Source organism: Lucilia sericata, unplaced genomic scaffold (genome assembly GCF_015586225.1).
Source record: "Lucilia sericata isolate MDLA Ls3-8-SP2 unplaced genomic scaffold, ASM1558622v1 Contig000127F_arrow, whole genome shotgun sequence".
Classification (NCBI taxonomy): Eukaryota; Metazoa; Arthropoda; class Insecta; order Diptera; family Calliphoridae; genus Lucilia; species Lucilia sericata.
This window is the reverse complement of record NW_023994159.1, coordinates 269,282-297,109: the sequence shown is the minus strand read 5'-3', so window position 1 is coordinate 297,109 and position 27,828 is coordinate 269,282. Positions and strand designations below refer to the sequence as shown.

At 28.7% G+C, this 27,828-nt stretch overlaps 1 protein-coding gene across 1 annotated transcript in view; it reads left to right on the top strand.

The window, feature by feature from the left end:
- The window catches only part of LOC119600907 (collagen alpha-1(XVIII) chain-like), a gene marked incomplete at its 3' end in the record, with an annotated part of 366,468 nt that overhangs the window by 69,377 nt on the left and 269,263 nt on the right, over positions 1-27,828 (top strand). The window lies entirely within an intron of this gene.

Genomic DNA, 27,828 nt, shown 5'->3' with positions numbered 1-27,828 from the left:
TAAAATTTTCTAAAAAAAAAGAAAATTTATCTAAAATTTATCTAAAAATTTATCTAAAATTTTCTATAAAAAAGAAAATTTATCTAAAATTTTCTATAAAAAAAGAAAATTTATCTAAAATTTTCTATAAAAAAGAAAATTTATCGAAAATTTTCTATAAAAAAAAGAAAATTTATCGAAAATTTTCTATAAAAAAAAGAAAATTTATCGAAAATTTTCTATAAAAAAAGAAAATTTATCGAAAATTTTCTATAAAAAAAAGAAAATTTATCGAAAATTTTCTATAAAAAAAGAAAATTTATCGAAAATTTTCTATAAAAAGAAAATTTATAGTAAATTTTCTATAAAAAGATAATTTATCGTAAATTTTCTATAAAAGAAAATTTATCGTAAATTTTCTATAAAAAGAAAATTTATCGTAAATTTTCTATAAAAAGAAAATTTATCGTAAATTTTCTATAAAAAGAAAATTTATCGTAAATTTTCTATAAAAAGAAAATTTATCGTAAATTTTCTATAAAAAGAAATTTTTTGGTAAAGTTTTTATAAAATGAAAATTTATCGTAAATTTTCTATAAAAGAAAATTTATCGTAAAATTTCTATAAAAAGAAAATTTATCGTAAATTTTCTATAAAAATAAAATTTATCGTAAATTTTCTATAAGAAGAAAATTTATCGTAAATTTTCTATCAAAAGAAAAATTATCGTAAATTTTCTATAAAAAGAAAATTTATCGTAAATTTTCTATAAAAAGAAAATTTATCGTAAATTTTCTATAAAAAGAAAATTTATCGTAAATTTTCTATAAAAAGAAAATTTATCGTAAATTTTATATAAAAATAAAATTTATCGTAAATTTTCTATAAAATGAAAATGTATCGTAAATTTTCTATAAAAAGAAAATTTATTGTAAATTTTCCATAGAAAAAGAAAATTTATTGTAAATTTTCCATAGAAAAAGAAAATTTATCGTAAATTTTCTATAAAAAGAAAATTTATCGTAAATTTTCTATAAAAGAAAATTTATCGTAAATTTTATATAAAAATAAAATTTATCGTAAATTTTCTATAAAATGAAAATGTATCGTAAATTTTCTATAAAAAGAAAATTTATTGTAAATTTTCCATAGAAAAAGAAAATTTATCGTAAATTTTCTATAGGAAAAGAAAATTTATTGTAAATTTTCTATAGAAAATGAAAATTTATCGTAAATTTTCTGTGGAAAGAAAATTTATCGTAAGTTTTCTATAAAAAGAAAATTTGTCGTAAATTTTCTATAAAAAGAAAATTTGTCGTAAATTTTCTATAAAAAGAAAATTTATCGTAAATTTTCTATAAAAAGAAAATTTATCGTAAATTTTCTATAAAAAGAACATATCTCGTAAATTTTCTATAAAGATAACATTTTTCGTAAATTTTTCGTAAATTTTCTATAAAAAGAAAATTTATCGTAAATTTTCTATAAAAAGAAAATTTATTGTAAATTTTCTATAAAAAGAAGATTTATCGTAAATTTTCTATAAAAAGAAAATTTCTCATAAATTTTCTATAATTTTTTCCCTTAAAAAGGAAATGTTTCGCAAAATATATATAAAATAATTCCAAAAATTACCTTACTAGCACTTGCTTGCCTATTTTTAGGTCATCCTTACAATAACAGTTCAATTACTGTGTTTTCTCTATATATGTGTATTCTTTAATAAAATTTTCATTAACATTTTTATTTGCTTCTACAAGAACTTCCTATCTGTTTTTCACATCGAATTTAAATATTTAACTAACCTAAATAATTTAGAATAACACTTGTTTCTTTACAGTCTGTTTAATCTCCATTGTGTATTCTTCTAGCTCTGAACCAAAAAAAGAATTGAAATCAAACCAAAATTGCAGGCAAAAAAAATTTAAAACTTTTCAAATAGATTTTGCAAAGAAATTGTAAAGAATTGTTAAAGTCATCCATACGAGTACAAACATTGAATTTATACAAATATAGTAAATATTTGTTTAGGGGTTTCGTGTTTCTACAGGAAATCTCCCCAAATAATATACCAAATTAAACAAGATAAGACATCGAAACTGACAACCATATCAAACAATTCCTGTCTTTCATGTATGATGAAAAAACTTGTCAGTTACAGGGATAGATACTATCTGGAATTTTGTCATGATGTAAAAGTTTCCCTTAATACATAACACTCCTGATATTTACTTATAGCCTTTAGCGCAACCCCTACTTGGTCTAGCCTGCAGCGAAATTAGTTTTTGTAGTTTTTTTTTTCTCCTTCCTATTCATCTTTCAAGCACTTGTTTCATTGTTGTTGTGTATCTAAAATTGGTATCAAACTCAGTGCCGAAAGAAATAAAAGAAAAATAGTTGGAAAAAAACTATAAAAGGCCACAATAAAAGTGTATTACTATAGCAGAAGCTGGACACAGAAATACCAAAAATCGAGTATGGAAAATTTAATTTTAAAGAAAATACAGTTACATCAATACACACAGGGCATTAGAGGTAATCAATTGTTTGGGAACTACAATAAGGAAAGTTTTTTGGATAAACATATATTTATAAATAAAAGAAAAATTTACATTTCCATACATTTTATATTAAAAGAAGAATTGCTTGTTAGGCTTTCATGGATTCAATTTAACTTTTTTGATTTAGAAATATACTACTATCCATATACATCACAATATTGGATTACAGAAGTCGAATCTTGTATATTTAGTATAGAACTTTACAATGATAGTTTATTATGGTATTTCAGAAGAAAGCATATGGAAAAATTATATCTTAAATTTACACGAAGGAAGGATTACTTCTTAAAGATCAAAAGATCTCCGATATTAACCAGTCTCCTTTTCGTTCCGGTAACAGTTGTAAAAGATATACCTTCAATTAAAGCATCAATTACAATCACTTTAAATGTAATTGTATGCCTGTTACATATACCGATATTTGAGTTCTTGATCGGCTACAGTTCTGGAAAGATCGATGAGGAAGAATATTCTCTAATTCTAGTCTCGAAATATATGTATTTGAAATAAAAAGTTTCAGCCGACGCTCGAGGGAAGATCAATAAAGTTCTGGGGTTAAGATCTGCAGTATGTTGTTAGTTAGTTAGTTAGTTAGATGTTAGTTAGTTAGTTAGTTAGTTGTTAGTTAGTTAGTTAGTTAGTTAGTTGGTAGTTAGTTAGTTAGTTAGTTAGTTAGTTAGTTAGTTAGTTAGTTCGTTAGTAGTTAGTTAGTTAGTTAGTAGTTAGTTAGTTAGTTAGTTAGTTAGTTAGTAGTTAGTTAGTTAGTTAGTTAGTTAGTTAGTTAGTTAGTTAGTTAGTTAGTTAGTTAGTTAGTTAGTTAGTTAGTTAGTTAGTTAGTTAGTTAGTAGTAGTTAGTAGTTAGTTAGTAGTTAGTTAGTTAGTTAGTTAGTTAGTTAGTTATAGTTAGTTAGGTAGTTAGTTAGTTAGTTAGTAGTAGTTAGTTAGTAGTTAGTAGTTAGTTAGTTAGTTAGTTAGTTAGTTAGTTAGTTAGTTAGTTAGTTAGTAGTTAGTTAGTTAGTTAGTTAGTTAGTTAGTAGTTAGTTGTAGTTAGTTAGTTAGTTAGTTAGTTAGTTAGTTAGTTAGTTAGTTAGTTAGTTAGTTAGTTAGTTAGTTAGTTAGTTAGTTAGTTAGTTAGTTAGTTAGTTAGTTAGTTAGTTAGTTAGTTAGTTAGTTAGTTAGTAGTTAGTAGTTAGTTAGTTAGTTAGTTAGTTAGTTAGTTAGTTAGTTAGTTAGTTAGTTAGTTAGTTAGTTAGTTAGTTAGTTAGTAGTTAGTTAGTTAGTTAGTAGTTAGTTAGTTAGTTAGTTAGTTAGTTAGTTAGTTAGTTAGTTAGTTAGTTAGTTAGTTAGTTAGTTAGTTAGTTAGTTAGTTAGTTAGTTAGTTAGTTAGTTAGTTAGTTAGTTAGTTAGTTAGTTAGTTAGTTAGTTAGTTAGTTAGTTAGTTAGTAGTTAGTTAGTTAGTTAGTTAGTTAGTTAGTTAGTTAGTTAGTTAGTTAGTTAGTTAGTTAGTTAGTTAGTTAGTAGTTAGTTAGTTAGTTAGTTAGTTAGTTAGTTAGTTAGTTAGTTAGTTAGTTAGTTAGTTAGTTAGTTAGTTAGTAGTTAGTTAGTTAGTTAGTTAGTTAGTTAGTTAGTTAGTTAGTTAGTTAGTTAGTTAGTTAGTTAGTTAGTTAGTAGTTAGTTAGTTAGTTAGTTAGTTAGTTAGTTAGTTAGTTAGTTAGTTAGTTAGTTAGTTAGTTAGTTAGTAGTTAGTTAGTTAGTTAGTTAGTTAGTTAGTAGTTAGTTAGTTAGTTAGTTAGTTAGTTAGTTAGTTAGTTAGTTAGTTAGTTAGTTAGTTAGTTAGTTAGTTAGTTAGTTAGTTAGTTAGTTAGTTAGTTAGTTAGTTAGTTAGTTAGTTAGTTAGTAGTTAGTTAGTTAGTTAGTTAGTTAGTTAGTTAGTTAGTTAGTTAGTTAGTAGTAGTTAGTTAGTTAGTTAGTTAGTTAGTAGTTAGTTAGTTAGTTAGTTAGTTAGTTAGTTAGTTAGTTAGTTAGTAGTAGTTAGTTAGTTAGTAGTTAGTTAGTTAGTTAGTTAGTTAGTTAGTTAGTTAGTTAGTTAGTTAGTTAGTTAGTTAGTTAGTTAGTTAGTTAGTTAGTTAGTTAGTTAGTTAGTTAGTTAGTTAGTTAGTTAGTTAGTTAGTAGTTAGTTAGTTAGTTAGTTAGTTAGTTAGTTAGTTAGTTAGTTAGTTAGTTAGTTAGTTAGTTAGTTAGTTAGTTAGTTAGTTAGTTAGTTAGTTAGTTAGTTAGTTAGTTAGTTAGTTAGTAGTTAGTTAGTTAGTTAGTTAGTAGTTAGTTAGTTAGTTAGTTAGTTAGTTAGTAGTTAGTTAGTTAGTTAGTTAGTTAGTTAGTTAGTTAGTTAGTTAGTTAGTTAGTTAGTTAGTAGTAGTTAGTTAGTTAGTTAGTTAGTTAGTTAGTTAGTTAGTTAGTAGTTAGTTAGTTAGTTAGTTAGTAGTTAGTTAGTTAGTTAGTTAGTTAGTTAGTTAGTTAGTTAGTTAGTTAGTTAGTTAGTTAGTTAGTTAGTTAGTTAGTTAGTTAGTTAGTTAGTTAGTTAGTTAGTTAGTTAGTTAGTTAGTTAGTTAGTTAGTTAGTTAGTTAGTTAGTTAGTTAGTTAGTTAGTTAGTTAGTTAGTTAGTTACTGGTGTCGCCTTTAAATCAATCAAACTAAACATACCTTCAGGGGCTGAACAGTCCAAAAAATTAACAACAACATTGAGTTGTTGTTGCAGTGTTACTTGTAACAATACATTGTCGTTTTAATCTAAAACTTATTTCTAACATTCTCTGCTTGGTAATCACTGCTTTATATACTTGAATTATTAAGATCACTGTCTACAGCTTTAAATAAACACATAATTCAAACATTACTTTATAACTAAATTCAATATTTATATCTCTTTAAGTCAAATTTAGTCGAAACAATTGAAAACAAATCTGCGATTAAAATCATAATTTAACATTGATCTTTGTGTTGTGCAATTTTTCTTGTATTTCCATACAATTTAACATTTTTGTATAAATTACGAAATCCACCAAAAAATACAGCTTCAATTTAACGTTATCAATTTGGCTACGTCTTCACATCTCATCTTGATTATTTTATAAAATTATTTTTAAATCCTCCTCCTCACTATAACTCAAGTTCAAAACCTTTTGTATTGTGCGAGGGTTTTTTTTTTTCCATTTGCTTTCTAAGATTTCAAACGACTACTTTACAATAGCGCGCGGTGGCTGTTTTAGAGCAGCAGTTGTGGGAATGCATTTTAATTTTATTTAGTTTTATTTTTTGTGCTTGTTCCTTTTCCTTCTCTCAGTTTGTGGATCATTGTTATAATTTTACTTTTTATTGTGTCTGCAATCGGGTTGCATGACTGGTATCGCCCGCATATCATTGTGTGGCAAAGACATGTTTTTTTTTAGTTTTTGCTCTCAGTAGGAGTTGTTGTTAAAATAGTTTGTTACTGCGTCTTTTCCGTGATTGTAATGTTGTTTTATAGCAAAAAATCAGAAAAATGTTGCCGTTTTAATAAGTATGTTTGGAGTAGGGAACGGGGAGAACAAACTTTGCTTTGAAGGGGGCCAGAGTTTTGTTATATTGACTTTGTTTATTATAGTTGTTGAAGTTAGATTTTCCTATTTTCCGTATTGTATATTTATATGATGATGTGTCATTTAGATAACATTTTTATATCTCTTTTTAATTTCAAAATATTGGGTTCCTAATATTGCTTAACCCTGATCTGATTTTAACAGCTCACCCTACCAAATTCAATAGTTTATTGGCACTACATTCCTTAAGATCTGATTTTAATAGTCTACTAGTTGGAATGAAGTTTTTTGAAAAAAATTTCCTTTCGCTTTTTTCTAACTCTAAAGCTCTAGTTTTTGAAAATTCTTAAGTAATTAACAAAGAAATTTAATCTGACAAATTAAAAAAAAAAAAATAAAACATCTGAATGCTAAATAACAGCGGCAAAGTTTATTAATTTGCCTTTATTTATAGTACGAATATACTGGTTGTAGTTTATAATTTAATTGCATTCTGCAATTATTATACAGACAAAAAACAAACCAAAAACGAAAATCAAATATTTATTTGTTAATTTTTTATTTTATTTAATTTACAACTTTAAAGACTTGTTTTATGTTGTGTTAAATTGTTTTGAAGTCAATATTATTTAACGTTTGCTCATGCGCGCCGTAATTTTTTTTAAAGTCCCCATTAAAATAGTTCGGAAGGTATGTTGACTTTGTCATTATGTTTGTAACTTAACAAAATATACATAGATAGTTGCCCTTTAAGAGTACATGGGGTCGACCTTATGTGTTGTCTCAGGTTCTAGAACTAGACCAGAAATAGAACTAAACTAGAACTGAAATAGTACTGAACTAGAACCAAACTAGAACTGAACCTAAAACTGAACTAGAACTGAACTAGAACGAACTAGAAACTGAACTAGAACTGAACTAGAACTGAACTAGAACTGAACTAAGAACTGAACTAGAACTGAACTAGAACTGAACTAGACTGAACTAGAACTGAACTAGAACTGAACTAGAACTGAACTAGAACTGAACTAGAACTGAACTAGAACTGAACTAGAACTGAACTAGAACTGAACTAGAACTGAACTAGAACTGAACTAGAACTGAACTAGACTGAACTAGAACTGCACTAGAACTGAACTAGAACTGAACTAGAACTGAACTAGAACTGAACTAGAACTGAACTAGAACTGAACTAGAACTGAACTAGAACTGAACTAGAACTGAACTAGAACTGAACTAGAACTGAACTAGAACTGAACTAGAACTGAACTAGAACTGAACTAGAACTGAACTAGAACTGAACTAGAACTGAACTAGAACTGAACTAGAACTGAACTAGAACTGAACTAGAACTGAACTAGAACTGAACTAGAACTGAACTAGAACTGAACTAGAACTGAACTAGTACTGAACTAGAACTGAACTAGAACTGAACTAGAACTGAACTAGAACTGAACTAGAACTGAACTAGAACTGAACTAGAACTGAACTAGAACTGAACCAGAACTGAACTAGAACTGAACTAGAACTGAACTAGAACTGAACTAGAACTAGAACTGAACTAGAACTGAACAAGAACTGAACAAGAACTGAACTAGAACTGTACTAGAACTGAACTAGAACTGAACTAAGAACTGAACTAGAACTGAACTAGAACTGACCTAGAACTGAACTAGAACTGAACTAGAACTGAACTAGAACTGAACTAGAATGAACTAGAAACTGAACTAGAACTGAACTAGAACTGAACTAGAACTGAACTAGAACGGAACTAGAACTGAACTAGAACTGAACTAGAACTGAAACTAGAACTGAACTAGAACTGAACTAGAACTGAACTAGAACTGAACTAGAAACTGAACTAGAACTGAACTAGAACTGAACTAGAACTGAACTAGAACTGAACTAGAACTGAACTAGAACTGAACTAGAACTAGAACTGAACTAGAACTGAACTAGAACTGAACTAGAACTGAACTAGAACTGAACTAGAACTGAACTAGAACTGAACTAGAACTGAACTAGAACTGAACTAGAACTAACTAGAACTAGAACTAGAACTAGAACTGAACTAGACTGAACTAGAACTGAACTAGAACTGAACTAGAACTGAACTGAACTGAACTAGAACTGAACTAGAACTGAACTAGAACTGAACTAGAACTGAACTAGAACTGAACTAGAAACTGAACTAGAACTGAACTAGAAAACTAGAACTAGAACTGAACAGAATAGAACTGAACTAGAACTGAACTAGAACTGAACTAAACGAACTAGAACTGAACTAGACTGAACTAGAACTGAACTAGAACTGAACCTAGAACTGAACTAGAACTGAACTAGAACTGAACTAGAACTGAACTAGAACCTGACTAGAACTGAACTAGAACTGTAACTAGGAACTAAACTAGAACTAGAACTGAACTAACTAGAACTGAACTAGAACTGAACTAGAACTGAACTAGAACTGAACTAGAACTGAACTAGAACTGAACTAGAACGAACTAGAACTGAACTAGAACTGACTAGAACTGGACTAGAACTGGACTAGATGACTGAACTAGAACTGAACTAGAACTGAACTAGAACTGAAAATGAACTAGAACTAAACTACAACTAACCTAGGACTAAACTAGAAACGAACTAGAACTGAATTCTAAATCCGTTTGCATTGAACAACAGCAACAACTAAGGCTTTGTTGTTGGGTATTCATATTCGACTTAACCGCCATTTATATTAAGTTTAGGTTTGTTTGATTTTATTTATTTATATGTTTGGAGTTAAAAACATGTCACTGGTATAATGAAGTGAAGGCGTTTGCCAGTGTAGGTCGAATTTTATATGTACTGCAACAGATAACAAGCTGATTAAATAGATTCATGTTTGAAAGATGATTTAGCATTTTTAAATTGCACAAGATATGTTAATGGCTGTGATTTGAATGGAAATGTTTGAAAAATTACACAAATAAAATTTAAAGTTACATTATGGTTTCTTACTAAAAAATTTAAAACGCTTAGGAGTTTAACTCTAGGGAAAGAAAATTTCCGCTAAGTAATTTTGTGACATATTTAGTCCACCAAAAACTACTGCCTGACAATTCCCGTCAAATTTTCCTTAAGTAATTTCCATTTGACTGAGGAAATATCAAAAACTGACAGCTGTTATTTTGACAGCATGCTTTTGACAGCTTGCAATGACAAGCATTAAACTATTATTAATGAACTTTATAGTTGGTCCATGACAATTTTCTCTTCTTTAGAATGTGGTGAAGTCATTGTTAAAAAAAATGAAAAAGACAAACAAAAAAACCATTACAAACAAATGTAAAAAATCATCTGTCATAACAAAATTAATGGAAAACCAAAAGAATTTTTCATATTTTTTATTATGTCTAAAAGAATTCATCGATTATTTAATGCAAACAAATGTAGTCATACTCATTACTTCTTCAATTTTTCCCCTTTCATTGTAAAAGTAAGAAAAATGTAAAAAATAAAATAGAGTGTTACAAACACAATTGACAATTTGAATGCTTCTCTCTGTCAAATTGTAGTGTGTAAAGTGTATGTTGGACAGCTACTACTGTTGCTGATAATTTTAGTGATTTTTTTTGGAAACAGGAATGCGGCTAAGGGGTTATTGAAAGTTCTAAATAAATTGAAGTTGGTACTTTTTTGAGGCCTAAAAGTATCGAATGTTTGCAGAAAATCACAGAATCAGAAAACATTAAGAATAAAGAGGTAGGAAATTGTCTAGCTAGTAGATATAATAGATATGGAACAGGAATGGTATGTATCTAAATGGACTAAATATATTTAAACTATTACACTATTCGAAGGATTACTTTGATTGAGGTTTTTATCTACAAAACGTCTTATAGAAACTAAATGAGAATTATAACGAAAAATTATCCGGTTTAATTTAAAGTAATATTTGTTTACTTTAAATTAAACCGGATAATTTAAGATTATTCAATTTATCTATTTAGTGGTAAATGAAAACTCATTTATTCGAATTAAAATTTTGGGCACTTCAAATAGTACCATGTACAAAAAGTACTTTTGTACCATACATACCTCCCCGCTTAAACACGCAGTAATCAAATAATATGCTTACAGGCTCAAGTTTGCATGTAGTGTATAGAAATGTGTAGTCAGTCATGTTCATACATTAGTTTGAGTTGCACATTATTTGAATAGTTTTGTTGCAGTAAGCGTGTGTTGCAGTTTGCCTACTGTTGTTGTTGTTGGTGCCACTTTAATTGCCTCCTCTAAAAACTCGTGTACGTTGTGTTTTTTTTATATTTTCTATTTAAAAGTGATGTCTGGCATAAGCATTTTAGTATGTAGTGTTGATGTCTAGTGTTTGTTGCGGCTTGTGATGTTGTTGTTGTTGTTGTATAAATATTGCCTTCTATTACATTAAGTCATTGAGTAATCATCATGACTTTATAGCTTCTAGTCAGCATGCACTTGCATTTTTAATTTGAATACTTAACAGTATAAAAAGGGGGGAATTCCTTGTAGTAGTTTTTTTTCGGATCATTTGTTTGTTAAAGCAACAATTTCAGTTTACTGCCTCCGCTGTTTGTTTATATAAATATAGAATTTGTTGCAAATGTCGTCATAGTATGTTTTTAAACTACATATTTATGATACATGATCGGTTGTGATGATGAACATCATCATCATCATCATGATGACTGAAAAAGTAATGTAACATATGTAAATGATTTAATTTTTTTTTTCTATATGGTTTCAAATTTCTAGAGTAACTATTTAGTTCTGGTTTTGCTTAAACTTCAGTTTTAGATTTAAATTAAGAATTATGAGTTTTTGCTGTTTTTAGTTAATTTTATATACTGTAGAAAATTTTAGTATGACAGCTATAAAATTACGATGCTTCTAAAGGGGAGTAAGTTTATTTATATTGTACGTTTCATGGGAATTATAAAAGGAGATGTTTCGAAAATTTAATGGCACTTTATTTCAAAAATAATTCTTTGAAATTAAGACATAAAATAATTTGTTATAGAATGTAGAGTTTTTATGCTGCTACTATGTGTAGACTATGACTAGACTACGACTAGACTATGACTAGACTAAGACTAGACTATGACTAGACTGACTAGACTATGACTAGACTATGACTCGACTATGACTAGACTATGACTAGACTATGACTAGACTATGACTAGACTAGACTAGACTATGACTAGACTATGACTAGACTATGACTCGACTATGACTAGACTATGACTAGACTATGACCAGACTATGACTAGACTATGACTAGACTATGACTAGACTAGACTAGACTATGACTAGACTATGACTAGACTATGACTAGACTATGACTAGACTATGACTAGACTATGACTAGACTATGACTAGACTATGACTAGACTATGACTAGACTATGACTAGACTATGACTAGACTATGACTAGACTATGACTAGACTATGACTAGACTATGACTAGACTATGACTAGACTATGACTAGACTATGACTAGACTATGACTAGACTATGACTAGACTATGACTAGACTATGACTAGACTATGACTAGACTATGACTAGACTATGACTAGACTATGACTAGACTATGACTAGACTATGACTAGACTATGACTAGACTATGACTAGACTATGACTAGACTATGACTAGACTATGACTAGACTATGACTAGACTATGACTAGACTATGACTAGACTATGACTAGACTATGACTAGACTATGACTAGACTATGACTAGTACGACTAGACTACGACTAGACTATGACTAGACTATGACTAGACTATGACTAGACTAGACTAGACTATGACTAGACTATGACTAGACTGACTAGACTATGACTAGACTATGACTAGACTATGACTAGACTATGACTAGACTATGACTAGACTATGACTAGACTATGACTAGACTATGACTAGACTATGACTAGACTATGACTAGATATGACTAGACTATGACTAGACTATGACTAGACTATGACTAGACTATGACTAGACTATGACTAGACTATGACTAGACTATGACTAGACTATGACTAGACTATGACTAGACTATGACTAGACTATGACTAGACTATAGACTAGACTATAGACTAGACTATAGACTAGACTATAGACTAGACTATAGACTAGACTATAGACTAGACTATAGACTAGACTATAGACTAGACTAGACTAGACTATGACTAGACTATGACTAGACTATAGACTAGACTATAGACTAGACTATAGACTAGACTATAGACTAGACTATAGACTAGACTATAGACTAGACTATAGACTAGACTAGACTAGACTATAGACTAGACTATAGACTAGACTATAGACTAGACTATAGACTAGACTATAGACTAGACTATAGACTAGACTATAGACTAGACTATAGACTAGACTATAGACTAGACTATAGACTAGACTATAGACTTGACTATAGACTAGACTATAGACTAGACTATATATTAGACTTTAGACTAGACTATAGACTAGACTATAGACTAGACTATAGACTAGGCTATAGACTAGGCTATAGACTAGACTATAGACTAGACTGTAGACTAGACTATAGACTAGACTGTAGACTAGACTATTGACTAAACTATTGAATAGACTATAGACTAGACTATAGACTAGACTATAGACTAGACTATAGACTAGACTATAGACTAGACTATAGACTAGACTATAGACTAGACTATAGACTAGACTATAGACTAGACTATAGACTAGACTATAGACTAGACTATAGACTAGACTATAGACTAGACTATAGACTAGACTATAGACTAGACTATAGACTAGACTATAGACTAGACTATAGACTAGACTATAGACTAGACTATAGACTAGACTATAGACTAGACTATAGACTAGACTATAGACTAGACTATAGACTAGACTATAGACTAGACTATAGACTAGACTATAGACTAGACTATGACTAGACTATAGACTAGACTATAGACTAGACTATAGACTAGACTATAGACTAGACTATAGACTAGACTATAGACTAGACTATAGACTAGACTATAGACTAGACTATAGACTAGACTATGACTAGACTATGACTAGACTATAGACTAGACTATAGACTAGACTATAGACTAGACTATAGACTAGACTATAGACTAGACTATAGACTAGACTATAAACTAGACTATAGACTAGACTATAGACTAGACTACTAGACTAGACTATAGACTAGACCTATAGACTAGACTATAGACTAGACTATAGACTAGACTGTAGACTTTGACTATAGACTAGACTATAGACTAGACTATATATTAGACTTTAGACTAGACTATAGACCTAGACTATAGACTAGACTATAGACTAGGCTATAGACTAGGCAATAGACCTAGACTATAGACTAGACTGTAGACTAGGACTATAGACTAGACTGTAGACTAGACTATTGACTAGACTATTGAATAGACTATAGACTAGACTATAGACTAGACTATAGACTAGACTATAGACTAGACTCTAGACTAGACTATAGACTATAGACTAGACTATAGACTAGACTATAGACTAGACTATAGACTAGACTATAGACTAGACTATAGACTAGACTATAGACTAGACTATAGACTAGACTATAGACTAGACTATAGACTAGACTATAGACTAGACTATAGACTAGACTATAGACTAGACTATAGACTAGACTATAGACTAGACTATAGACTAGACTATAGACTAGACTATAGACTAGACTATAGACTAGACTATAGACTAGACTATAGACTAGACTATAGACTAGACTATAGACTAGACTATAGACTAGACTATAGACTAGACTATAGACTAGACTATAGACTAGACTATAGACTAGACTATAGACTAGACTATAGACTAGACTATAGACTAGACTATAGACTAGACTATAGACTAGACTATAGACTAGACTATAGACTAGACTATAGACTAGACTATAGACTAGACTATAGACTAGACTATAGACTAGACTATAGACTAGACTATAGACTAGACTATAGACTAGACTATAGACTAGACTATAGACTAGACTATAGACTAGACTATAGACTAGACTATAGACTAGACTATAGACTAGACTATAGACTAGACTATAGACTAGACTATAGACTAGACTATAGACTAGACTATAGACTAGACTATAGACTAGACTATAGACTAGACTAGACTAGACTAGACTATAACTAGACTATAGACTAGACTCTAGACTAGCTATAGACTAGACTATAGGACTATAGACTGGACTATTAGACTAGACTATAGACTAGACTATAGACTAGACTAACTAGACCTAGACCATGGAACTAGACCTTACACCAGATTTTTTCATTAAATTCCCATTTACTTATACTTACAGTAGTATTTAAGGTCATTAATTTAACACGGCGCTGACACTTGTGTCAAGTACTTACCACACTCTCTTACTAATAGGAAGTTAGATAAGTACATACTACAATAGCCTACTAATAACGAGTTATGTGAATGGTTTTTGAGAGTAAGACAAAGCTAGCCTAAGTGGATATATTAAATATATAAAATATATAAACTTTCATAAATTTTTAATATATTCTTATTAAATAGATATTTTATTTAGAAAAACTTTGTAGAGTATACTCAAAACCATTTTTCATTTTAAATTTTCTTTGGCTGCTTATTAATTATGATTAAATTTTTTTGCTAAAAATATTTATTTTTGTCATTAGAAATAATTGGAGCATTTGAAGGTTAATAAGCTGCTTATTTAAGATTTATTTTTTCTCGCATTATATTCATTTAGAGGTCGTGTTGTAGAAGTTTATGCAAAATATTTTTCTTTAATTATGTATATTTCTTAAAGTTTGTCTGTCAAAAACAGTACACATATCTTTAAGGTTGTAAGTCTTTAATGTTTAAATAAAAAAATATTTATTTACATTTGCCAATGAAATCCAGTAATTATGACCTAGTTGGGACATTATGTACTACGTTTAAGTTTTTGCAAACAAGATAAAAATAAATTTTTAAAATATATTCTCGTAATAAATTGTTAAATCACAACATTAATGATATGCAATATTTTAAGTTAGTGTTGGTACATGGACTGGAGCTTGTCAAAAATTTTGTAAATTAAAACTGAGAAGCTGGCAAGTGTGGTTTAAAAAAAACAAGTAGATTGCAGTAGATTAAGTAGTATGAAAATATTAGGATGGTATTTATTTGTTAATATTCAAATTTGGAAAAAAAATATTTTTGAAAATTGTAGACGAAGCTGATGACTTAACTACTTCCAAGTAATGAATATGGTATGCAATAGATTAGTAAGAGTTAATTTACTCTTTACTCTTTTATTGGCTATTTATCTTTAACTAGTTTTTTTAAAAATCTAATTGAAAGCTAAAATATACATACATATATTCTGGAATATCTTGAGTAACCCATTAAATTCTATTTGTATTACTAACCACCGTAAAATATTGATCTATTATAAGCATCATAACCCACTTTAATACAAAAACAAATATAATCTTTGAAATTTCATTTTACAATTTTTGAAATTACTTATGTTACCATTCCTTTTAAACATTCTGAAAAAAAAATCTATTAATACACTTTTGTTTATAGGCCATCCTGTCCATAAATTATTTTTAAATTTGCTGCTACAAAATAAAATTGCAAAAAATATATTTATTTAGAAAGCATTTTTATGTTTCCTTAACGCACCCAAAAGAAACAGCAATACATAACGATGGTGAAAGGTTTACACCAGCTAACTAACATGTGTTTCCAAACATAAAATAATGTTATCAATAATTTACGAAATTATAAACAAATCAATTGACATTGTTAACTTATATTAAGAAAACATGTCAGTTATGCGGAGTTAACTTTTCTATATACATAAACTTTTTATTTAAAGAAAAACTTCACTACAAATCTAAAGCAAAAACCATGGGGAGTTTTTATGGGAATTTTCATTGAGTTTTAGTTACAGATGCTGGAAAAAATGGCACATAAAACTAATACGAATATAAATCTACATGTTCGAAATATTTTTATTTGTACTTACTTACTTACGTAGTATGCAGATAAACATACTGTCTGTGTATTAAAGAAAATTTAAATTTTATTATTCGCCAACAAATCTTATTTTTTAAGTCATACAAAAAGTCAATATAATTCAGATAACATATATGCACTTGGAGAAAAAACTAAATTTCAGATTTCGGGACTTTTAACCTCCATAGATTAGTCTATAGACTAGTCTATAGTCTATAGTCTATAGTCTAGTCTATAGTCTAGTCTATAGTCTAGTCTATAGTCTAGTCTATAGTCTAGTCTATAGTCTAGTCTATAGTCGTCTATAGTAGTCTATAGTCAGTATAGTCTAGTCTATAGTCTAGTCTATAGTCTAGTCTATAGTCTAGTCTATAGTCTAGTCTATAGTCTAGTCTATAGTCTAGTCTATAGTCTAGTCTATAGTCTAGTCTATAGTCTAGTCTATAGTCTAGTCTATAGTCTAGTCTATAGTCTAGTCTATAGTCTAGTCTATAGTCTAGTCTATAGTCTAGTCTATAGTCTAGTCTATAGTCTAGTCTATAGTCTAGTCTATAGTCTAGTCTATAGTCTAGTCTATAGTCTAGTCTATAGTCTAGTCTATAGTCTAGTCTATAGTCTAGTCTATAGTCTAGTCTATAGTCTAGTCTATAGTCTAGTCTATAGTCTAGTCTATAGTCTAGTCTATAGTCTAGTCTATAGTCTAGTCTAGTCTAGTCTAGTATAGTCAGTCTAGTCTATAGTCTAGTCTATAGTCTAGTCTATAGTCTAGTCTATAGTCTAGTCTATAGTCTAGTCTATAGTCTAGTCTATAGTCTAGTCTATAGTCTAGTCTATAGTCTAGTCTATAGTCTAGTCATAGTCTAGTCTATAGTCTAGTCTATAGTCTAGTCTATAGTCTAGTCTATAGTCTAGTCTATAGTCTAGTCTATAGTCTAGTCTATAGTCTAGTCTATAGTCTAGTCTATAGTCTAGTCTATAGTCTAGTCTATAGTCTAGTCTATAGTCTAGTCTATAGTCTAGTCTATAGTCTAGTCTATAGTCTAGTCTATAGTCTAGTCTATAGTCTAGTCTATAGTCTAGTCTATAGTCTAGTCTATAGTCTAGTCTATAGTCTAGTCTATAGTCTAGTCTATAGTCTAGTCTATAGTCTAGTCTATAGTCTATCTATAGTCTAGTCTATAGTCTAGTCTAGTCTAGTCTATAGTCTAGTCTATAGTCTAGTCTATAGTCTAGTCTATAGTCTAGTCTATAGTCTAGTCTATAGTCTAGTCTATAGTCTAGTCTATAGTCTAGTCTATAGTCTAGTCTATAGTCTAGTCTATAGTCTAGTCTATAGTCTAGTCTATAGTCTAGTCTATAGTCTAGTCTATAGTCTAGTCTATAGTCTAGTCTATAGTCTAGTCTATAGTCTAGTCTATAGTCTAGTCTATAGTCTAGTCTATAGTCTAGTCTATAGTCTAGTCTATAGTCTAGTCTATAGTCTAGTCTATAGTCTAGTCTATAGTCTAGTCTATAGTCTAGTCTATAGTCTAGTCTATAGTCTAGTCTATAGTCTAGTATAGTCTAGTCTATAGTCTAGTCTATAGTCTAGTCTATCTATAGTCTAGTCTATAGTCTAGTCTATAGTCTAGTCTATAGTCTAGTCTATAGTCTAGTCTATAGTCTAGTCTATCGTCTAGTCTATAGTCTAGTCTATAGTCTAGTCTATCGTCTAGTCTATAGTCTAGTCTATAGTCTAGTCTATCGCTTAGTCTATAGTCTAGTCTATAGTCTAGTCTATAGTTCTAGTCTATGTCTCGTCTATAGTCTAGTCTATAGTCTAGTCTATAGTCTAGTCTATAGTCTAGTCTATAGTCTAGTCTATAGTCTAGTCTATAGTCTAGTCTATAGTCTAGTCTATAGTCTAGTCTATAGTCTAGTCTATAGTAGTCTATAGGCTAGTTCTATAGTCTAGTCTATAGTCTAGTCTATAGTCTAGTCTCGTGTATAGTCTAGTCTAAGTCTAGTCATAGTCTAGTCTAAGTCTAGTCTATAGTCTAGTCTATAGTCTAGTCTATCGTCTAGTCTATAGTCTAGTCTATAGTTAGTCTATAGTCTAGTCTATAGTATAGTCTATAGTCTTCTATCGTCTAGTCTTAGTCTAGTCTATAAGTCTAGTCTATAGTAGTCTATAGTCTAGTCTATAGTCTAGTCTATAGTCAGTCTATAGTCTAGTCTATAGTCTAGTTATAGTCTTAGTCTATAGTCTAGTCTATAGTCTAGTCTATAGTCTAGTCTATAGTCTAGTCTATAGTCTAGTCTATAGTCTAGTCTATAGTCTAGTCTATAGTCTAGTCTATAGTCTAGTCTCTAGTCTAGTCTGTAGTCTAGTCTAGTCTAGTCTATAGTCTAGGCTATAGTCTAGTCTATAGTCTAGTCTATAGTCTAGTCTATAGTCTAGTCTATAGTCTAGTCTATAGTCTAGTCTATAGTCTAGTCTATAGTCTAGTCTATAGTCTAATCTATAGTTCTAGTCTATATTGTAGTCTATAGTCTAGTCTATAGTCTAGTCTATAGTCTAGTCTATAGTCTAGTCTATAGTCTAGTCTATAGTCTGTCTATAGTCTAGTCTATAGTCTAGTCTATAGTCTAGTCTATAGTCTAGTCTATAGTCGATCTATAGTCTAGTCTATAGTCTAGTCTATAGTCTAGTCTAGTTCAGTCTATAGTCTAGGTCTATAGTCTAGTCTATAGTCTAGTCTATAGTCTAGTCTATAGTCTAGTCTATAGTTCTAGTCTAAGTCTGTCTATAGTCTAGTCTATAGTCTAGTCTATAGTCTAGTCTATAGTCCTAGTCTATAGTCTAGTCTATAGTCTAGTCTATAGTCTAGTCTATTAGTCTAGTCTATAGTCTAGTCTATAGTCTAGTCTATAGTCTAGTCTATAGTCTAGTCTATAGTCTAGTCTATAGTCTAGTCTATAGTCTAGTCTATAGTCTAGTCTATAGTCTGGTCTATAGTCTAGTCTATAGTCTAGTCTATAGTCTAGTCTATAGTCTGGTCTATAGTCTAGTCCATAGTCTAGTCCATAGTCTAGTCTATAGTCTAGTCTATAGTCTAGTCTATAGTCTAGTCTATAGTCTAGTCTATAGTCTAGTCTATAGTCTAGTCTATAGTCTAGTCTATAGTCTAGTCTATAGTCTAGTCTATAGTCTAGTCTATAGTCTAGTCTATAGTGTAGTCTATAGTCTAGTCTATAGTCTAGTCTATAGTCTAGTCTATAGTCTAGTCTATTGTTTAGTCTAGTCTATAGTTAAGTCTAGTCTATACTTAAGTTTAGTCTTTAGTTTAGTCTAGTATATAGTCTAGTATAGTTTAGTCTAGTCTACAGTCTAGTCTATAATCTAGTCTTTAGTCTAGTCTATAGTCTAGTCTACAGTCTACTATATAGTCTGGTCTAGTCTATAGTCTAGTTTAGTCTGCTCTATAGTCTGGTCTATAGTCTAGTCTATAGTCTAGTCTATAGTCTGGTCTATAGTCTAGTCGATAGTCTAGTCTATAGTCTACCCTTTAGTTTTTACATATTTATTATAAGGGGACACATTGAGTACTTATAAAACTGCTTGGTTGTTTTAACTTTATTAACATTTTCGCTGAGTGTATTACATAAAGGTTAATAATCTTTGCCACACATAAAATATCATACATTATTCCTCTTAATAATGCAGAAAATGTTGAGGATGCTACAGGAAAAAAAAAAATAAAGACTACGCAATATCACCCTCATCATTATCATCATCATGAAAAGCAACAACCACCAACACGAAAAAAGAACACAGCTTATTAGCTGTTTGCAATATTGTCAATAGCGAAAAAATAACACGACAAAAAAAAAGACAAAAACAAATAATGTAACACACTTGCAACATGTGTCTCCTGTTAACTCATCTTTAACAAACAAGTGTTTTTTAGACGAGTTAGATGGGAGACGAAAAAGTAACAACAAAAAAATTTCCAACTTCAGTCCCCAAATCATTTGTTTACTTTACTCGTTTTTTTGTTTTTCTTGTTTTCTTTATTGATGTTGTTATTGTTGTTGGATTTGTGAGTCGTCATCGTCATGTTTTTTTTTTTTTCTTTTTCATCTTCTTTAGTATTTCTGTTTCCTGTGTTCTATTTATGCAAAATAAAATAGCGTTAAATGAAATTTTTGTATTACATTTGTACAACAACTGAAAAGAAAACAACATTTATTTGCTATTTGCTGAAAAACACACACACACATACATACAGATTTCAAAGTATCTTACACCCAAATCCACATGTATCTGCCACATATTCTAACATTAACAAATGTGTGTGTAAGTTTTTTACTTTTTCCTTTTTTGTTGGAGTTTTTTTATGTTTTTGTTGTTGTATTTAAATATTTGTTGACTGACAACAAAATGTCGAACAAATTTGTTTAACAATTTCATTGTCAATTGATTTAGTTTATTTAGTTGTTGCTTTTGGCGTTGCGTTCGCATTTTTTTATGAACTTTGTACACTACATTCAGCAGATGATGGAAATTTGTTAAATATCTTCTATAAACAGAAAATTATATTTGTAAAATCACGAACCGGTCTAATGATTACATCATATTTCCAACCACCTTGTTTACTCCCTCCTATAAATTCCCTAACACCGGATATGTGTAGGAGCTTACAAATGTTTTTAAAAATTATAGCATACTTTTAGTGTAACTTCCTCTAAGGCATATTTAAAATGTATCTTAAAGCGTATTTTAAATTCGTGTTGGCCTTAATATAAGCAATATAAGCAAATCTCTGTTTACATGTTCCAGCTGTGTCTGTACATCATTATTGTCATTTAGCCAGTCTGTCAAAGTTTATCAAAATATAAATAAAATTACAAATTTGACTTTTATTATAAAGTATGTTTCCATTTAACTCTGTGTGTGCAGGTTTTCCCCTTATTCACTGTGTTGTTTTTGTTACAAAAACAATTTGTTTTTCATTTTTTGTTTTTGTTATTAAAAGGGATTTACATGTTGATTAACTTGCTGGCTGCCAGCTCTTGGTTATTGCCTTCAAACATGTAAATTTTGTTGTTATTTATATTTGATGCTTGTGGGTGGGATGATTGTATATTTAGTGGTAGAGGATTTTTCATTATTAATGTACAGATTTGTCTATTATTTATTTAAATTTTTAGTTACAGTTTTTTTTTTTGTTTTGCAAATAGAGATCAACAAGTTTGATAAGAATATATTATGTATAGATTGTTTGATAACATGTTGGGGTTGTGTAGAAGGATTTTTGTATTAATTTTAAATTAATGCACAGAATAGAAGATTTACAGAAGATAAGAAATTTTCTTATCTAATAAATATAAATTATACTTTAGACTTTTGTTATAATGTTTATTGAAGTTGATTTAAAACTGGCCTCGCAAACTGTAAGAAATTTTTCTATGAAAAGAAAATTTATTGAAAATGTTCTTTCCTCTACATTTATGGAAAATTTTATACAAAGAGAAAATTTTCTATAAAAAAAAATTTATGGAAAATTTTCTTTAACAAAAAAATTTATATGAGTTTTCTATATAAAGAAAATATATGTAAAGTTTTCTATAAAAAGAAAATTTATGTAAATTTTTCTATAAAAAGAAAATTTATGTAAAATTTTCTATAAAAAGAAAATTAATGTTAAATTTTCTATAAAAGAAAATTTATAAAAAAATATCATTAAAAAAAGTTATAGAAAATTTTCTATAAAAGAAAATTTATGTAAAATTTTCTATTAAATAAAAATTTATGGAAAATTTTCGATAAAAAGAACTTTATGGAAAATTTATGGCACGTTTTCTATAAAAACAAAAAAAATTGAAAGTTTTCTATAAAAGAAAATTTATAAAAAAATTTCTACAAAAAAATTTGTAAAAAATTTTCTACAAAAAATTTATGGAAAATTTACTACAAAAGAAATTTTATGGAAAATTTTCTTAAAAAGGAAAGATAGCGAAAATTTTCTATAAAAGAAAATTTTGAGAAATTTTTCTATAAAAAGAAAATTTTGGGAACATTTTCTATAAAAAGAAAATTTAGCAAAAAATTTCTATAAAAGAATATTTATGGAAAATTTTCTAGTTAGTTAGTTAGTTAGTGTTAGTTAGTTAGTAGTTAGTTAGTAGTTAGTTAGTTAGTTAGTTAGTTAGTTAGTTAGTTAGTAGTTAGTTAGTTAGTTAGTTAGTTAGTTAGTTGTTAGTTAGTTAGTTAGTTAGTTAGTTAGTAGTTAGTTAGTAGTTAGTAGTAGTTAGTTAGTTAGTTAGTTAGTTAGTTAGTTAGTTAGTTAGTTAGTTAGTTAGTTAGTTAGTTAGTTAGTAGTTAGGTTAGTTAGTTAGTTAGTAGTAGTTAGTTAGTAGTTAGTTAGTTAGTTAGTTAGTTAGTTAGTTAGTTAGTTAGTTAGTTAGTTAGTTAGTTAGTTAGTTAGTTAGTTAGTTAGTTAGTTAGTTAGTTAGTTAGTTAGTTAGTTAGTTAGTTAGTTAGTTAGTTAGTTAGTTAGTTAGTTAGTTAGTTAGTTAGTTAGTTAGTTAGTTAGTTAGTTAGTTAGTTAGTTAGTTAGTTAGTTAGTTAGTTAGTAGTTAGTTAGTTAGTTAGTTAGTTAGTTAGTTAGTTAGTTAGTTAGTTAGTTAGTTAGTTAGTTAGTTAGTAGTTAGTTAGTTAGTTAGTTAGTTAGTAGTAGTTAGTAGTTAGTTAGTTAGTTAGTTAGTTAGTTAGTTAGTTAGTTATTCCGACAACTTTCTATAAAAAAATTATCCAAAAATCTTTCTATAAAAAGAAAATTTTAACGAAAAAAAGAAAATTTATCCCAAAGTTTTCTATAAAAAAGAAATTTGTCGGAAAATTTTCTAAAAAAAAGAAAGTTTATCGCAAAATTTTCTACAAAGAGAAAATTTATCTGAAAATTTTCTATAAAAAGAAAATTTATCCCAAATAAATTTATCCGAAATTTTTTTCCAAAATTTTCTATAAAAAGAAACTTTATCCGAAAATTTTCTATAAAAAGAAATTTTTTCCGAAAATTTTCTATAAAAAGAAAATTTATTCCGAATTTATCCATAATTTTCAATAACACGTATACATATCTAAACCGATACTATTCAGTGGCCTGCAGGCTCAGTTCTGTACTACCTACTGCTGATATTAGTTAAGATTATTGTATTTCCGAATAATATTTCAAAAAAGTTTCTTTCTTTTTCCTCTCGAGGGTATGGTGAGTCCTCTCTAGCTCACACTGAGTATATAATAAGCTGCTGTTAAGTGACGTCTACCCAAAAGGTACTAAAGGTAAAGCACTCCATTTCTTATAACTTTTGATCAGACGTCGGCGCTAGTATTGTTCTGACAACGAAGATTTTCTAAAGTTTAGATGATCTCAAACTTTAGTAGTGTGATTTTGCCTTTACTAACACAATTAGACTTTATATTTAATTTTGATCCTTTTTAAAAAATCATTAATATTGTTAAAAATACTTCATCTAAATATAACTAAAAGCAATCAGCCAGATGTTTTCTACTCCTACACTGAATATTTTTACTAAAATATTAATTAATTCCACAACATTTATTTCAATATAAATTTCTTTATAAAATCTCCTTTTAATATTTACATGTGTAAATAAATACATACATACATACATATGTATGAATATTTATTTATTAACATGAAAATACACATAAATAAAAATAATACATAATTATTATCAAATGATAGATTTTATTCATTACACATGGATGATGAATGAATGACATCTGTGCGAAATGCCCAATGGTTTAATATTCTAAATATTCTATAGTGTTGTTTTTTTTTTTTTTTTTGTAATTATTTACATAGCGAAATGAACTATAAATAATTACAAATATTAACACATGCTACAGTAGCATTTGAAAAGTTCATTTTAAAAATTATAAATAAATTTAAATTAAATAAAAATAAAATGCAGTTTTACATAAAACCAAACTATTGTTAAACATGAGTTTTTTTAGTTTTGGGAAAATTTCATACGAAAAGCAAATTTATTGAATATAAAAATAAAATTTAATTTAAATTTTAAGAAAATTGGCTTCTGAGTTGAAAATATAAATTTAATGCATTTTTAAATATCTACCATATTTAAACATAATACAGTGATGGCGAAAACTTATCTACACTTTTTCATAATAATGATAGAGGGAGTATTGTTTTAGGACTTTTGACTTGAATACTTCTGCAGAAAGTTTGTTATACATAAGAACAGTGCGTTTAACGAATGAATTTTCTCTGTAATTGTACGCCCACTTATCTTACCCACTGTAGTATTGTGTGTAATGTTGCTGCGTATTGCAAACATTTAAATAAAATATTTTCAATACAAAGCACGTAGTTTTTTTTTTTGCTTTAGAACTACAAGACAAAATAAATTCATAATATTAAAACAATAAAATAATGAATTATAGGTTCTGATTTTATTCAATAATATTTTGATGTGTTAAAATTTTATTTGTAATATTATATTCGAAATAAATTACTGAATGAACACTAGAGCCTTGAAAGGCGGATCAAATGAGAAATTATTAAAAACAATCGATTACAATTTCCATGGATACGATGAAACTGAAGACGAAATTTGACCTTTAACAGGTTATTTAATGATTGGAACAAGTCCTAGTTCTAAGAGTTCATATTAAAGAGTTCTAGGTGGATTTCCATTAAAATCTTTAGTTATAGTTCTTTAAGACATTAACACACAGAAAAAACTTGCTAATGAAATGTACCTACAGGATTACTTACTTTTCAATGACTACTATTTATCGTCTGCATTACTTTTAAGTAATCTTATAATGACTTACATGCAATCAGATAAAGAACAAGAAGTCTAAGTTCGTATTCTGTGAGAGCAATTTGTTTTTGTGTAAAACAAAACCAGTTTTTAATTCCTTATTAGTACACAGAGGGAAAAGGAAATATACACGCCTGTTAACCAAATTGACACCAAACTGTTTATAATTATTCAATAACATCCGTTGTCAAAGTATATACATACGTACGACAACACTATATAATGTTGACAATGCAACGTTGTCAACATTGCAACAATTCGTTGTCGAAATCTAAATTTTATACACATCCGTTGTCTAAATGTTAACAAACGTGGTAAGCTCACTATAGGCAACATATTGTTTGTCAATAGTGAGCTTGCAATTATAAACAGTTTGGTGTCAATTTGGTACCAGGCGTGTATATTTCTTTTTCCTTCTGTGTAAGAGCTTATTTAAGTAGTTCTTTGTAAGCGAGTTATTTAAGTACTTGTAGCCATCACCGTGTAAAAATTGTTTGGTTAAAGATATGAGTAGTTTTTCCCAATTACATGCGTAATCAAAGGGCTCAGTATTTCTCTTTTATGATTCATTCCTGTGTTTTTATTTTGTGTGTTTTTTCGCTTCATATTAACAAAAAACATTTAATATTCGATTTCTTTTGATTGATTTTTTCCTAAAATAAAAAGAAAATACCTAGAATTGACCATAAACCAAAAAAGTTTTTAAACAACTTCTCATGTTTTACATTTGAAGGCCAGAATCAATGATGTAATTCTGTTCAATTACCACCAATAAGAAAAATCTAATAAAGTCTAAAGAATCTATAATAATGAGTTTTTTTCCAACTTTGATTTTTCTTTTGTTCAGCAATTTTTCTTTTTTTCATATTTTATTGTAGAAACTTTAGTGAAAATGTAACCAGATGTTTGTTGAATAGAAAGAAAAAAATCAAATGATTAGAAATAGATTTAATTAAACTTATGGCAAAATGTAGTAAAATAAAGATGTTTTTGAGTAAAATACAATCACTTGTCTTGACTTTCTGGTTTCAGTCGTTTGAAAATCTGTCTGGCGGAGTTTTTTTTTTTGGTTTCAATTGGCAAAAAACCTTTTATAATTTCTATTTGTTTGATATGTAGTTTTTCTTTATTTGCAATTAATGTCTGTATTTTTTTAGTTCAAATTCAAGGTGGAAAAGAAGCCCGCCAAATAATGAAAATTTAGCAATTTTTAATCAAGGTCATGTTTGCAGGGCAATGTGAGCAAATATTTGGCTAAATAATCTTATTTTTAGTTGCAAATAAACGTACAGACAGACGGACAGTGGGACAGAAGGACGGATGCAAATAGCATAATGGGCTCCGCTATATAAGGAGCACTCTAAGAGGAAAATTTGCCCTCAAACGAAGACTTATAAAATTTGGTAATTTTTAATCAAGACCATGTTTGGCTAAACAATCACTATTCTATTTGCAAATATAATGATAGTCAGACGGACAGAAAGACAGACAGACAGACAGACAGACAGACAGACAGACAGATAGATAGACAGACATAGAGCCATATAAACAGTCAGAAAGACAGATAAGCATGCGGACGGACTGATAGATAAACGTACACACAGAAAAACAGACAGACAGACAGACATACAGGCAGATAGACAGAAAGAAAGAAAGAAAGACAGACAGACAGACAGACAGACAGACAGACAGACAGACAGACATATAAACAGTCCGACAGACTGATAGATAACAGTCGGACGGACTGATAGATAAACGTACACACAGAAAAACAGACAGACAGACATACAGGGAGATAGACAGACAGACAGACAGACAGACAGACAGACAGACAGACAGACAGACAGACAGACAGACAGACAGACAGACAGACAGCCAGACAGACAGAAAGAAAGACAGAAAGACATAAGGATAAAAAATACTACTACATTGTTGAAATTACAAAAATAATGACAAACTCATATACACTCTTTTCACGATGGTGAAGAGTATAATAATAATTTCCCTAAAAATCCAACTAATTTTTCTCATAATCCAAAACAATGCATTCAATAACATTACTTTTGAATTTTTTTATAAATATTTAAAAAAAATAAGATCACAAACTACAAAATTTTACACTTGTCTGCAGTTTGCTGTCACTTGTTGAAAAAATGAAAACTTGTACATGATTTACTTACCAAATACTTGTATGGAATAAAAATATATATTTACAAAAAAATGCAAATAAATCTTTCAAATATTGAAAGCATACAGTGTGTGCAAGTAGTTAAACTTATGTTGTCTGTTGTCATCTGAAGAGTTAATATTGACATATTGATGTGGACAATGAACTGTTTTCTGTAAATTCAAATAAATACAAATAATGCCAAATTTATTTGAATTTTACATTTTACTTTATATAAATTCATGAAAAGTAAACAGGCAATTTAAAAAAAAAAAATGTAAAAATATTTGTTTAATTTTGCTAAAAAGTGTCAATTTAAAATATAGATTAAAAAAATAGTATCCACTGCTAGTACTAATTTTCGTAAAATTGTCTATTTTTTTTTTTTTTTTTCAAAGTTAAATATTCCTTTTCAAATGTATTTTGTTTCAAAACACTCTTAATTGGTGTCAATTTATAATATTTATTACCTGTATCCGTTAATAGTCTATAAGAATTATATGGTCTTATATTTTAAATAAATTGTAGCTTTTCATTTTGCCAAAATTATGTGACACACCCTCATATATAGCAAACATTTTTGTACTGATCATTAGACATTTTTTCTGCCACCAGCTACTGTTCG